Here is a 13858-nt window from a genome sequence, read left to right on the forward strand (position 1 = left end):
TGAGCAGGAGACGGCGGTACATAAAATAGCAAAAGCGTGTTGCTGGCATCAGACAGTCAAGCCACAAAACATGGTTTGCAAACTGTAATCTTGGCTTGGTTCGCACATCACAGCAAGTACACAACATTGAAATGGGACAGTGCGGCTTAGCAAGCTGACTGAATCACAAGGTTTGGTGCAGTGGTGAGCTGCCCCCGGTTCGGACCGGTTCACAAGAACCGGTAGTAAACTGGCAGGAGGCTCCACCCACTGCCCTGGATGTCATCATCGGCGATCTACGCATGCGATCCCGTTCCGAACCGGTAGTGAAGGTAAGTAGAACCCACCTCTGCATCTTTTGATCAACATTGGTTCAACAAGCCCTAACAACATACTAATCCAAAAAAAAAAAAAACAAATACAACACAATGTTGTGGGCAGAGGACGGAGGTTCCAGATATGCTGGCTGGGGATGGTGGGCTGGGTTTCTTGGGCTCGGCTGGGGATGATGGGCTTTAGCCCTAGGCCTGACTGGGGAGGGTGGGCTGAGTCCTTGGGCTCGGCCCTTTTAAAAGTGTACTAAGGCTTTAAATCAAGGTGTTTAACCTTGACAAGTTTATAACCTGTGCACTTCAACTCCCAGAATTCACCAGCCATGGGAGTTGACATCCCCAAGTCTTAAAGTTGCCAAGGTTGGATGTCTCTGCTTTATATCCCTTCGCTGTCCAACCTGCTTGCAACTCCCAGCTCTCCTCTTATTAAAATGTATTAAAGGGGGAGGGCTGTGGAAGGAGAAGGAGAGGCAGAGGCTGGGGACTGAGTCAAGAGAGGAATCAGCCTGGAGTCCCAGCTGTCTGCAAGGAAGATAAATCCTTCCATTCCCCACCATCCAGTCAGAGCTGAAGAAGCTTCTTGGATGAGAAGCGAAAGGTCTTCAAAAGAAAAAAACCAGAAAGTCCAGTGGCCTCCTGAAAAAGCCCCTTTGGAACTCTCTTGAATTCCGTTAACTTTTCTCTACCTCCAATTTAGTGCTGACTGTTAGTTGACCAGATTCTTGTGTCTAAGCAAGAGTAACCCATTACGTAACTGGTACTTTTTTTTTTAATTTTGATTTATATGCCGCCCTTCTCCGGAGACTCAGGGCGGCTTACAATGCGCTAAGCAATAGCCTTCATCCTTTTGTATATTTATACAAAGTCAGCTTATTGCCCCCACAAACTGGGTCCTCATTTCACCTACCTTAGAAAGGATGGAAGGCTGAGTCAACCTTGAGCCTTGGCGAGATTCGAACCTGCAGTAATTGCAGGTAGCTGGTCTTAATAACAGGGTGCTTTAGACCACTGTACTACCAAGGCTCTTAATGTGTGGTCTTGATTCTTCCCACCTGACAGGGACCTATCATCCCCGTCAGGGGTGGGTATCAAATTTTTTTACTACCAGTTCTGTGGGCGTGGCTTGGTGGGCGTGGCAGGGTAAGGATACTGCAAAATCCCCATTTCCTCACGATCCGCTGGGACTCAGGAGGCAGAGAATAGATGGGGGTGGGGCCAGTCAGAATTTTTACTACCGGTTCTCCAAACTACTCAAAATTTCTGCTACCAGTTCTACAGAACTGGTCAGAACCTGCTGAAACCCACCTCTGATCCCTGTGTCCTGAAGATGTCACAAGGACAACAAACTCCAGCAGAATTTCCTTAGAAATAAGAGTCTCCTGCCATGGGCAGGGGGTTGGACTAGAGGACCTCTAAGGTCCCTTCCAACCCTACGTTCTAGAGGTCACTTTTTTGTCCCTTTCCTTTCCTTTCCTTCTTTCCTCCCCTACCCTGTTTCTCTGGCCATAAATTTAGTGGAGAACGTTGAAAGAAGATTTGTATGTAGGTATAGAGAATGAGGTTTAGTCATGAAGCCGTTGAAGGAAAGCTTAAATCTGACCTGTCAGTCAAATCTGACCTGTCAGTCTAGATAATGAGCCAAAACAATCAGAGCCAATAAAAATAAAATCCTGAGCAATTAATCAAGTTTCCCTCTCAGGTGAGCTTTTAAAAAACAGGATAGCATCTTCCTTTCCCCTTTCCTTTCCTCTCCTCTCCTCTCCTCTCCTCTCCTCTCCTTTCCTTTCCTTTTTCCTCTCCTCTCCTTTCCCCCTTTCCTTTCCTTTTTCCTCTCCTCTCCTCTCTCCTCTCCTTTCCCCCTTTCCTTTCCTTTCTCCTCTCCTCTCCTCTCCCTTTTCCTCTCCTCTCCTCTCCCTTTTCCTCTCCTCTCCTCTCCTTTCCACCTCTCCTCTCCTTTCCTTTTTCCTCTCCTCTCCTTTTTCCTCTCCTCTCCTTTCTCCCTCTCCTTTTCTTTCCTTTTTCCTTTCTCCTCTCCTCTCCTCTCCCTTTTCCTCTCCTCTCCTTTCCCCCTCTCCTCTCCTCTCCTTTCCTTTTTCCTCTCCTCTCCTTTCCTTTTTCCTCTCCTCTCCTTTCCTTTTTCCTCTCCTCTCCTTTCTCCCTCTCCTTTTCTTTCCTTTCCTTTTTCCTCTCCTCTCCTTTCTCCGTCTCCTTTTCTTTCCTTTCCTTTTTCCTCTCCTCTCCTTTCTCCGTCTCCTTTTCTTTCCTTTCCTTTTTCCTCTCCTCTCCTCTCCCTTTTCCTCTCCTCTCCTCTCCTTTTCCTCTCCTCTCCTCTCTTTTCCTTTTTCCTCTCCTCTCCTCTCCTTTCCTTTTTCCTCTCCTCTCCTTTCCTTTTCCTCTCCTCTCCTCTCCTTTTTCCTCTCCTCTCCTTTCTCCCTCTCCTTTTCTTTCCTTTCCTTTTTCCTCTCCTCTCTCCTCTCCTTTTCCTCTCCTCTCCTCTCTTTTCCTTTTTCCTCTCCCCTCCCCTCCCCTCCCCTCCTTTCCTTGGATGTTTGTTGCATCAATGCTCCTAGCCTGGAAAAAAACATGCTTGACTCTCTACTGCAGCCACCAGACCTGGAAAGCAAACTAGCTCAGTGTTCCTTAAACTCTTAAAACTCATAATCCCTACCCCCCCCCAAAAAAAAACTGATGAAGGGCCTCAAAAGAGCTTTTGTTTATCTGGGTGATATTGATCAGTATTTACTGTATTAAAAATTAAAATTGATACATTCGTTGAAAGTTTCTGTAATGAATCTTGTAAACATAGCAATATTAAATCCATTAGATATTAACATTGTTCATGTAAAAAGCCCTGTATTTTTTTTTTTGACAAAAAAACCAACGAGAGTGTTTCACTCTAACTACACAAGCACACAGACTCTCACAAAGCTGTATGTGGCATTTTGTGTAGCCGGCCACGCGTTGCTGTGGCTCTCTTTCTCTCTTTCTCGTTCTCTCCCTCTTTTTCTCTCTCTTTCTCCCTCTCTTTCCCTCTCTCTTTCTCTCTCTTTCTCCCTCCCTCTCTCTCTGCCTCCCTTTCTCTTTCTCTCTCTTTCTCGTTCATTTTCTCTCGTTCACTCTCTCTCCCTCCCTCCCCCTCCCTCTCTCCCCCCCTCCCTCTCTCTCTTATTCTCTCCCTTTTTCTCTTTCTCCCTCCCTCTCTCTGCCTCCCTTTCTCTTTCTCTCTTTCTCATTCACTCTCTCTCGTTCACTCCCCCTCCCTCCCTCCCCCTCCCTCCCTCCCCCCTCCCTCTCTCTTGTTCTCTCCCTCTTTTTCTCTCTTTCTCCCTCTCCTTCTCTCTTTCTCCCTCTCTCTGCCTCCCTTTCTCTTTCTCTCTTTCTCGTTCACTTTCTCTCTCGTTCACTCTCTCCCTCCCTCCCCCTCTCTCCCCCTCCCCCTCCCTCTCTCTCGTTCTCTCCCTCTTTTTCTCTCTTTCTCCCTCTCTTTCTCCCTCCCTCTCTCTCTGCCTCCCTTTCTCTTTCTCTCTCTTTCTCATTCACTTTCTCTCTTGTTCACTCTCTCTCGTTCACTCTCTCTCCCTCCCTCTCCCCCTCCCTCTCTCTCGTTCTCTCCCTTTTTCTCTTTCTCCCTCTCTCCCTCTCCCTCTCCATCTCTTCCTCCCTCTCCCTTCCAATTAATGAGCAACGTCGCAACACTGCACACTTAATACGTGTGTTGCTTTTACATCCAACAGATGGCGCTGTTTTTCGAAAAAGCATGTTTTTTACCTGTCACAGGTATGACATCTATATAATAGTAGGTATATAAAAACAGGCGCGTATTCAAAGGCAACGTTGTGTCAAAATTTCAAAGCAATCAGTGCAGAACTTTCGGAGATTTAAGATTTTGAACAAACAAACATTTACATTTTTATTTATATAGGTTATTGGCCACGCCCACCGGGTCACCTAACCACTAAGCCACGCCCACCAATTAAGCCACACCCACAGAACTGGGTGGGAAAATTTTTAGATTTCACTCCTGGTCCTAACCTGTGAAAGTTACTTTTCTGGCAACCACAAAATACACCCTTGAAAGCTTCCTGGCTGAGAATGTTGTTTATACTTATCAAATCGTGGGTTGAAGGTGGAAACGGCAGGGGCTACTGATCGAGGATGCAGATGGCTCCGAGCCAAGAAACCCTTGGAGAGAAATCAGATAGAATTTAAAAAGAAAGCGGTGTAATTAGACCTGAAAGGCGCTGTCAATTTATCAGAATGATGGATTGATTAATGCACTAAAATTGTGGCTTTGGAAGGGGAACCCGAAGAGGAGTTGAAGAACAGGAGAAAAGTTGGACCGAGTAGCAAAGAATGCCTTGCAGCGTGTTGTATATCAGTGATTTGCATTATGTATTTCAGTCAGAGGGGTAGTTGTAGGCTTGTCAGGGCCCACACAAAAATGGGTTCAAGGCAGGGTAGACATTTGGGGGCTTGAAACCAAGAGCCAACTAGATCCCTTTCAATATCTAAGGTGCTGCCACCAAGACCTGCGTGATCATATTATAAGCAACTGCGTTCTCTTTGCCGATGATGTAAAAATATTTAACACCACTGTTCTGCCCCAGCTACGGACCCCAAAGAACGCAGCACGCACAAAGTCTGTACAAAACTTAATTTACTAAAATAACTCAGTCTTTTTCAAACAAAGGCTGTTAATAAGCTTTCTTAACACCCTACAAGAAACCAAAGATAAAGTAATCACAATCTTACTAGGGTTGGCAGAAAGCCCAGAAGCAATTTGCAGAGGAGAGTGAACTGAAGTTGTTCCCTACAAATTGCTTCAGTTGGTGTTCCTCCTTAAATAGGCTAAGGGAGTGGCCAATTAGCCCCAAGCCTTACTCTCGAGGAGAGTAAACCTAATTTCGCATAGCTTCTTCTCCGGTAATATTACACTACTAACCAGAGCATACAAAACATTTGCTAGACCAATTCTCGAATACAGCTCATCTGTCTGGAACCCGCACTGCATATCGGACATTAATACAATTGAGCGTGTCCAGAAATATTTCACGAGAAGTAGTCCTCCACTCCTCTGCTCGTAACAAAATACCCTATGCCACCAGATTTGAAATTCTGGGTTTAGAAAATTTAGAACTACGCCGCCTTCGGTAGGACCTATGCATAGCTCATAAAATCATCTGCTACAATGTCCTTACCTGTCAGTGACTACTTCAGCTTCAACCACAACAATACACGAGCACACAATAGACACAAACTTAAAGTGAACCGCTCCAAACTCGATTGCAGAAAATACGACTTCAGTAACAGAGTTGTTAATGCCTGGAATGCACTACCAGACTCAGTGGTCTCATCCCAAAACCCCCAAAACTTTAACCTTAGACTGTCTACTGTTGACCTCTCCCCATTCCTAAGAGGTCTGTAAGAGGCGTGCATAAGAGCACCAGCGTGCCTACCGTCCCTGTCCTAATGTTCCCTTTAATTGTACCCATTTTATGTATTCAATTCATGCTTATACTTATATATATTATCTAATATGTACTCGACAAAATAAATAAAGAAAAATAAATAAAGAAGAGGCAGTCAACCTATTCTCCAAAGCACCTGAAGGCAGGAGAAGCAACAATGGATGGAAACTAATCAAAGAGAGAAACAACCTAGAACTAAGGAGAAATAGAATAGAATTCTTTATTGGCCAAGTGGGATTGGACATGCAAGGAATTTGTCTTCGGTGGATAAGCTCGCAGTCAGGGGTTGGATTCACCCGGTTCGGCCAAATCGGATGCTAATTTTACATCTGCTTCACAGAACCGGTAGTTGCAAGGACTGGGTGGCCCCGCCCACCCCTCCCCTCCCCTCCCCGGAGTCTCCATGTGGCCCATTTTGGATGCCAGGTAAGTGCAGGGCTTGTGCGGAGGCTCTGGGAGGGCGAAAAAGGGGCCTCCCCGAAGTTCCAGAAGTCTGGAAACAGGCACGTTTCCGGCCTCTGGAGGGCCTCCAGAGTCCGGGGGAGGCTGTTTTCGCCTTCCCGAAGGCTCAAGAAAAGCCTCCGGAGCCTGGGGAGGGCGAAACCTCTGGAGCCTGCACCCACTCGGCCTGCAGGAGGCCGAGTAGGCCACGCCACCCAGCAACCAGGTTGCTAAAATTTTTGAACCCCACCTCTCCTGTTAAGTGACCAGAGCAATGGAGTTTTCCTAACCCGGGTTTAAGATGTTGTGTGAACTGAGCCTCCGCCTAAGACGTGATCGTTCTATTCAGCCTTCAGAGAATGCCTTAAGGCTGCATTTTCATATCATGTTTAATTGTTTAGGCGGGAGTAAGCAATTAACTTTGTTAAATGTCTTCATATGTTCCTTGTGTGCCGAGTTGCGGCAAAAATATTTTAATCAGCCAGCGTCTCTTTGAATAGCAAGAAACGCAGAGAGTTTGTCAAGTGGCAGGAGGGAAATAACTCTTGGTGGGTTTACTGTCTTTCCAGCAGCATCCAATAAGGTGGGCTCCACCAAGGCATCCTCCACCCTGCCCCACATCCCTGCCCCACACTAAAATGTGGGGCTGACTGGCAAAACCAAAGAGGAGGAATTGAAAAGTAGACTCGGCAAAAAGACGTCTTCCGCACAACCGCCAAATGAGTCTTGCGACGCCTTCATATTCCCAGATTTAATTTACACAGGGGGGAAAAAATGCTTTATAGGCAGGAGTGCGTGAAGGAAAGTGAGTGCGATATGCAAGGAGGGCAGATTTTACAGCAAAAGGAGGCAATTGGGCATCCAAAGCCTGTGATCGGCCTATTAGTTCCTCCCTCTCTAATTATCTGCTCCAATGTCTTTTCTCCAATTTTTTTTAACCTTTTCCTGACCAGGGTGGAAAGGAGGAGGTGGTGGTGGAGGAGGAGGAGGAGGAGGAGGAGGAGAAGGGGAGGAGGAGGAGGAGGAGGAGGAGGAGAGGAGGAGGAGGGGAGGAGGAGGAGGAGGAGGAGGAGGAGGAGGAGGAGGAGAAGAAGAAGAAGAAGAAGAAGAAGAAGAAGAAGAAGAAGAAGAAGAAGAAGAAGAAGAGGAAGAAGAAGGGGAGGAGGAGGAGGAGGAAGAGAAGGAGAGGAGGAGGAGAAGAAGAGGAGGAGGAGGAGGAGGAGGAGGAGGAGGAGATGATGATAATGCCTTTATCCGGCTTTTTAAATCTTTTCCTGAACAGGGTGGAAAGGAGGAGGAGGAGAAGAAGAGGAGGAGGAGAAGAAGAAGGAGAGGAGGAGGAAGAGGAGAAGGAGGAGAAGAGGAGGAGGAGGAGGAGGAGGAGATAATGACTTTATCCGGCTTTTTAAATCTTTTCTTGACTAGGGTGGGAAGGAGGAGGAGGAGGAGGAGAAAGAAAAAAAGGAAAGAAAGGAAAAGAAAAGAAAAGAAAGGAAAGGAAAGGAAAGGAAAGGAAAGGAAAGGAAAGGAAAGGAAAGGAAAGGAGGAAGCCAGGAAGGCAGGAAGGCAGGAAGAAAGAAAGAAAGAAAGAAAGAAAGAAAGAAAGAAAGAAAGAAAGAAAGAAAGAAAGGAAGGAAGGAAGGAAGGAAGGAAGGAAGGAAGGAAGGAAGGAAGGAAGAAAGAAAGAACTCTTTCCTTTTGAAAATAGATAAACTCCTTTGATTCCTGGGAACTTCTGAAATACCACTATGCCATTTGATGGGGAATAACAGAAAAGGGATGTTACACCTATTTTCTTGGATTTGTTATTTGAACTTTCCAGCCTACCCCACATTCCTGGGATCACCTGGTGGTCTCCCAACCAAGTACTACCAAAGTTTGACCCCCCCAAAAAACTTTCTGGGATGTCTAGCTGGCTTCCTCTGTCTCGTACGTATTTTCACGATGCGTCCACACAGGATGTGGTCCAAAAAATCAAGACGTCGGCCACTACCACCACAGTGGGGTTGAAGTTCCCCTTGTTACGGCCATCGCATCCCACCCTTGTGGCTGCCTGCTTGGATTTTTGTTTTTGTAGGTTTTTTTTTTTACCGTATATTGTGGACATCCTCGAACAGAAGGACTTTAACTCAGCATCTCTGTGAAAATATAAATGTTTGCAGGATGGAAAGCAATACTTGGAACGGGGCTCACTTGGCACACAGCAGAATGCTTTGGCAGAGGTTCTGCTGTGTTGTGAGTGTGAATTGAGGCATGCACTTCACAGCTGGAGAGAAGCAGAAGGTGTTAGAAAAACCACATGTTTCTGGCAGCCAGTAGCCAATTACAGGCTTCGGTTGCCACCGTGCCTGATTTCTTTTGGTCCAATTTTTTGTCTGTGGATGTGTAAAGATTCAAATAATTGTTCCTTCGGTTTTGTGATTCCCACAATCACAACACACACACACACACAAAACCAGTCTTGCTACCCACACATGCTAATTCCTTAGAAAAAGCAGGATTTTATCTTGGGGATAAAAAGTTTTATCTTTCTCTTCTCCCTTTCTGCATTTGAGCAGGCATGATGGTCTAGTCAGTTTCACAGTCTGTTTACCCCTCGTCATTCTTCTCCAGAGATCCTTCTGGATCCTTGAGCTTTTGCTTTATAGGAGATTCTTCGTCAGACTCACGGATACTTCTGTTTGTTTGTTTGTTTGTTTGTTCCTTGTTGGTGTTCCTTGTACGGTTGACAGATAAGTGTACAAATTAAAGCTGGAGAAAGAAATTGATTTGTCGGCTGCAAAGAATCAAGACCACATTTCAATCTAGCTAATTTATTGTTCATGCCTCTACAGTAAGCATCTTGTCAACTAGCGATCAGCACTGAATTGGCTCTAGATGAGAATTAACCGAATTCAAGAGAAGTTGGACAAGAGATGGTTTATGGTGATGTAACGAGCCCAGACTATTTCCTCTCTTGACTCCTCCTCCATGGGGCATGTCGGGAGAATGGTTGATACTCGGATTCCGAAAGATCTCTTGGATGGAGAATTAGTGCCGGGAAAGCGCCCCAGAGGGAGACCACAGCTGCGATGTAAGGATATCTGCAAGAGGGACCTAATGGACATTAACAATTGGGAAACCTTGGCCTCCGAACGTTCAGCTTGGAGGCTAAAGACGCAGCATGGCCTTCTCCAATTCGAAGAGACGCTTGTTCGGCAGGCCTAGGCAAAGAGGCAGTCCCGGAACCAGCGAAATCTGGGGTCTGGGCCGGGGACGGACTATATCTGCCCGCAGTGTGGAAGGGATTGCCACTCTCGAATCGGCCTTTTTAGTCACACCAGATGCTGTTTTAGGACCTCTTTCCAGAGCACGATCCCATAGTCTCTTGAGACTGAAGGATGCCAATGGAATGGAAAGAGGGGAGGGGGCTACCCTTCTCTCCCCCCCGCTTTTTTTTTTTTAATTTGATTTATATGCCGCCCTTCTCCGGAGACTCAGGGCGGCTTACAATGCGTTAAGCAATAGCCTTCATACTTTTTGTATATTTATACAAAGTCAGCTTATTGCCCCTACAAACTGGGTCCTCAATTTACCTACCTCAGAAAGGATGGAAGGCTGAGTCGACCTTGAGCCTTGGAGAGATTCGAACCAGCAAGTAATTGCAGGCAGCTGTGTTAATAACAGGGTGCTTTAGACCACTGTGCTATCAAGATGATTAGACAAGGAAGTCTAGCGGAGGGGAGGAAGAGGCTCCGTTTCAACCCAGATGCTTTTCCGCAGTGAGGGTCCTTATTTTAGACTCTTATTAGAAAAAGCATTAGGAAACCGGCGCGGATGCCGAGCGGAGCATCAAAGGGGAAAGAGGATTTGAAATTAAGAAAAACATCTTGAGGTTTGAAGGCACTGAGTAATTTCAGCTTAGGGAAAGGAGATGAATGGAAAAGAGGTTGATCGCCTTCAAGTATTTAATAGACTCCGCTAAAGGACGTGGGGTTTCTCTTGAAGGAGAGGTGGAACCCCGGAGTAACAGATGCAGCAGAGCCTGGATGGAAGATTTAAAGACTGAAGACAAAACAAAAGACGAGAGAATTTGGAGAGAGAAGCAGCCCCCTCTGGTTGGGGACCATCTGCTTTCTTCCTTAATTCTGTTCTTTCGCTCTCTCATTCCTTCTGCTCCAGGAGTCTAGCAAAAATCCTCCTCCTCCTTCTTTCCTCCTTCTCCTCTTTTGCCTCTTCCTCCTCCCCTCCCTCTCTTCCTCCTTCCCTCCTCCTTCTTTTCCTTTTCCTTCTCCTCCTTCTTTCCTCCTCCTCCTCTTTTGTCTCTTCCTCCTCCCCTCCTTCTTTTCCTTTTCCTTCTCCTCCTTCTACTATGAACCGGTAGTAAAAGTAAGTAGAACCCACTCCTGTTCAGAAGCCTCTGGATGCAGGTAGTCCAGTAAACCAGGTTAACTAAACAGCAATCGGGGCTGTTTGGTTAACCTGTTTGGTTAACCCAAACATTAAGCAGGGCCAGCAATCCAATAAACCAGCTTAATCGAAACATTAACCAGGGCCAGCAGTTCAATAAGCCAGGTTAACCCAAACATTAATCAGAGCCAGCAGTCCAATAAGCCAGGTTAACCCAAGCATTAACCAGGGCCAACAGTCCAATAAACCAGGTTAACCCAAACATTAACCAGGGCCAGCAGTCCAATAAGCCAGGTTAACCCAAACATTAACCAGGGCCAACAGTTCAATAAACCAGGTTAACCCAAACATTAACCAGGGCCAGCAGTCCAATAAGCCAGGTTAACCCAAGCATTAACCAGGGCCAGCAGTCCAATAAGCCAGGTTAACCCAAACATTAACCAGGGCTTCGCTCCCGTTGCGAACCAGTAGTAAAGGTAAATAGAACTCACCCTGCCCCAGGTGTGCCTTGTGAAAGGGGGCGGGGCACTCTCCTCCCTCGTAGCCGGCTCAGTGTGCCTTGTTCTCGCCTTCTCTCTTCCCTCCTTGCTCTCGGATCAGGAGGCGGTAGTCCTTGCTCTTCTCTTGAGCTGTTCCCTTGTCTGCAGGCCTTACTAATTCAGAAAAGCCTTGCCGGGACTGACTGTAATGAGACAGATTTACAGATTAACAGAGTAGGAAGGGACCTTGTAGGTTATCTAGTCCAGTGGTCCCCAACCTTTTTATCGCCGCGGCCCACTGAGCGCGCGCAGGGGTGGGGGCACGGCCCAGGAGCTTTTGCGCACGGCCCATTGCGCACGGCCCAGGAGCTTTTGCGCACGGCCCAGGAGCCTTTGCGCTGCAGCGTTCATGTCCCCCGGCCGCTGCGCGGCCCGGTGCCAGGTACTCCACGGCCCGGCACCGGTCCGCGGACCGGGGGTTGGGGACCACTGATCTAGTCCACCCCCATATTTATGATGGTGGCCAAACGTCACCATTTGCAATCTTCCATGCCGGCTTCCCACAAGCAGAAGCCAACGGAGGAAGCCAGATTCCCTTAACGTATGGTTCACCTAACGACTGCAGCGTTTCATTGAATCGTAGCAAAAATAATCATAAAATGGTTCAAAACTCACTTCACGACCGCCTCGCTTAGCGACGGAGGTTTTGGACTCGGTTGTGGTCTTAAGTCAAGGATGGCTTCTACTCAGGGGTGAAATGTAAAATTTGTTACTACCGGTTCTGTGGGCGTGGCTTGGTGGGAGTGGGTAATGTGACTGGGTGGGCTTTTTTTTAAAAAAACTTTTCAAAGCATTTTTTCTAATGCTTTGAAAAGCCTCTGCCAATCAGGCAACTCAGCTGGGATCCTCAGAGAGGCTTTTTAAAAAATGCCTCTCTGACGATCGGGGAATTCAGCTGGGATCGTCAGAGGCTTTTCAAAGCATTTTTTTTACCACCTCTTCGGCCAAGAGGTTGCAGAAAAAAATGCTTTGAAAAGCCTCTGAGGATCCCAGCTGAGCCGCGCGATCGTCAGAGGCTTTTTTTTTTTTTTTACTTTTAAAAGCATTTTTTCGTCGGAAGAGTTTGTAGAAAAAATGCTTTTAAAAGTTAAAAAAAAAAGCCTCTGATGATTGTGCGGCTCAGCTGGGCATGGTGTGTGTGTGTGGGGGGGGGTGTGCAGGGATTTTTGCTACCGGTTCTCCGAAACAACCGCCGCCATTGCTACCGGATCGAGCGATCCGGTCCGAACCAGGAGCATTTCACTCCCGTTTCTACTCTGCTATAGATTCTGGTATTTCCTCTTAGATAAACTCTGTTCTGTGTCTTTTGACTTCCTCAAGGATTGCACTCGGTGGGCTCATTTTGGATCCCTTCCCTAGATTTGCTGAAGCGGTTGAAGGTCACTGACATTAATCTACTTGGATCTGCGGCGGAAAACATCCTTTTCTCTGCCATTTACTGATTTTTTAAATTTAAGCTTGGTGATTATGCTTCACGTTTGGGTGTTTTTTAGCATGTTTTTGCCAAGCCTGGTACTTCATCACGCGGAGAGGAGGATATAAATAGAATTAACCAAAATAAAAAAGAAATAGCTACTTATATCACGGAATCAACTGCTTACGTTCCCCAGCAACCGATGCAATATATGTATATATAGCTGCCTTCACTCCGACAATTCCTTTAACCACCCAGGTTGGTCGCTTGCCATGTGCAAGAGAATCAAACCTACATTTTAAGCTCGAATTGAGTTGAGAGGTTCCTGCAGGATTGTTGTGCCCTAGGCTTCCGGAGTCATTAAAACACACGAGTAGTCCCAAAAACCTCTTTTATTGCAACAGCTGTGAATTCTGTTCATTCACAGTGGAGTCCCGATTAGTTATAAAGAGTCCTTCGGGAGAAGTCCACCTATCTTTATCTCCCTTGAAACGCTGCCAAAGACCTAATTGGCAAAGCCACACGGAGTACAGAATCAAACAGAGATGCCGACTGGAAACAGAATTAACAACGTTGCTTTCCTGCAAAGGGCCCATGTGCCTTTGCTCCTCCTTTATGTCTTATGGGAGGGGCCAATCATCTCCAAGCCTTACTCCCGAGTTGCCCCTTTTGTCTTAACTGTTCTTGCCTTCTGGCAGCTCTGCGCATGCACGCAGTGGGAACAGGATCCCCCTGTTCCTCTGTCTCTCTGTTGTCCAACTCTGGAGGCTCTGGAGTCCCCACATAACTCCCAGATGGCCCTGGCCCCATCTCTGCCTCAGACGCAGAGCCCTCATCCGAGCCCTCCCCAGACTCCAGGACTGGCCCATGGTCCTCCTCAGCCTCCTCACTGTCCGACTCTGCTGCCAGCTCCGCAGTTTCTCCTTTAATGTATGATTGCTGCTGTATGCTGCATTAGGAGGGTCCATGGGCTAGCTAGACTCATAAAAGTCAAGGGAAGGGGACAATGGTACAACAAGCATCAAAATCACACTGTTCTGACTTTTTCAGTTCTACCCTGTGGAGACTACTAACTTACACTGTGGTTTGAGACAGAAGAAAAATGTTTTTAAATCATGTCACTGGCAAAGGAGATGCGGGATTGAACATACCACCCACAGTTACATTTGAAAGACCCTCTCCTGATTTCTCAGGCGTTGTGCCATCTTTCAGAAAAGGCAGGGAAGGAAGGAGGGAGGGAGGGAGGGAGGAAGGACACAGAGAGGGAGGGAGGGAGGGAGGGAGAAAAGGGAGGAA

General features: G+C 46.9%; 1 long non-coding RNA gene across 1 annotated transcript in view; it reads right to left on the bottom strand.

The window, feature by feature from the left end:
* LOC148112461 (uncharacterized) overlaps positions 1-11291 on the bottom strand; it is a 37314-nt gene extending 26023 nt beyond the window's left edge. The window contains exon 1 of the long non-coding RNA XR_015729388.1: positions 11101-11291. This is a non-coding gene — a long non-coding RNA (uncharacterized LOC148112461). The remainder of the gene's footprint in view (positions 1-11100) is intronic.
* Between the last annotated feature and the right edge of the window lie 2567 nt (positions 11292-13858).

This window comes from Pantherophis guttatus, chromosome 9, assembly GCF_059756535.1.
Source record: "Pantherophis guttatus breed Tessera chromosome 9, ASM5975653v1, whole genome shotgun sequence".
NCBI classification, from domain to species: domain Eukaryota; kingdom Metazoa; phylum Chordata; class Lepidosauria; order Squamata; family Colubridae; genus Pantherophis; species Pantherophis guttatus.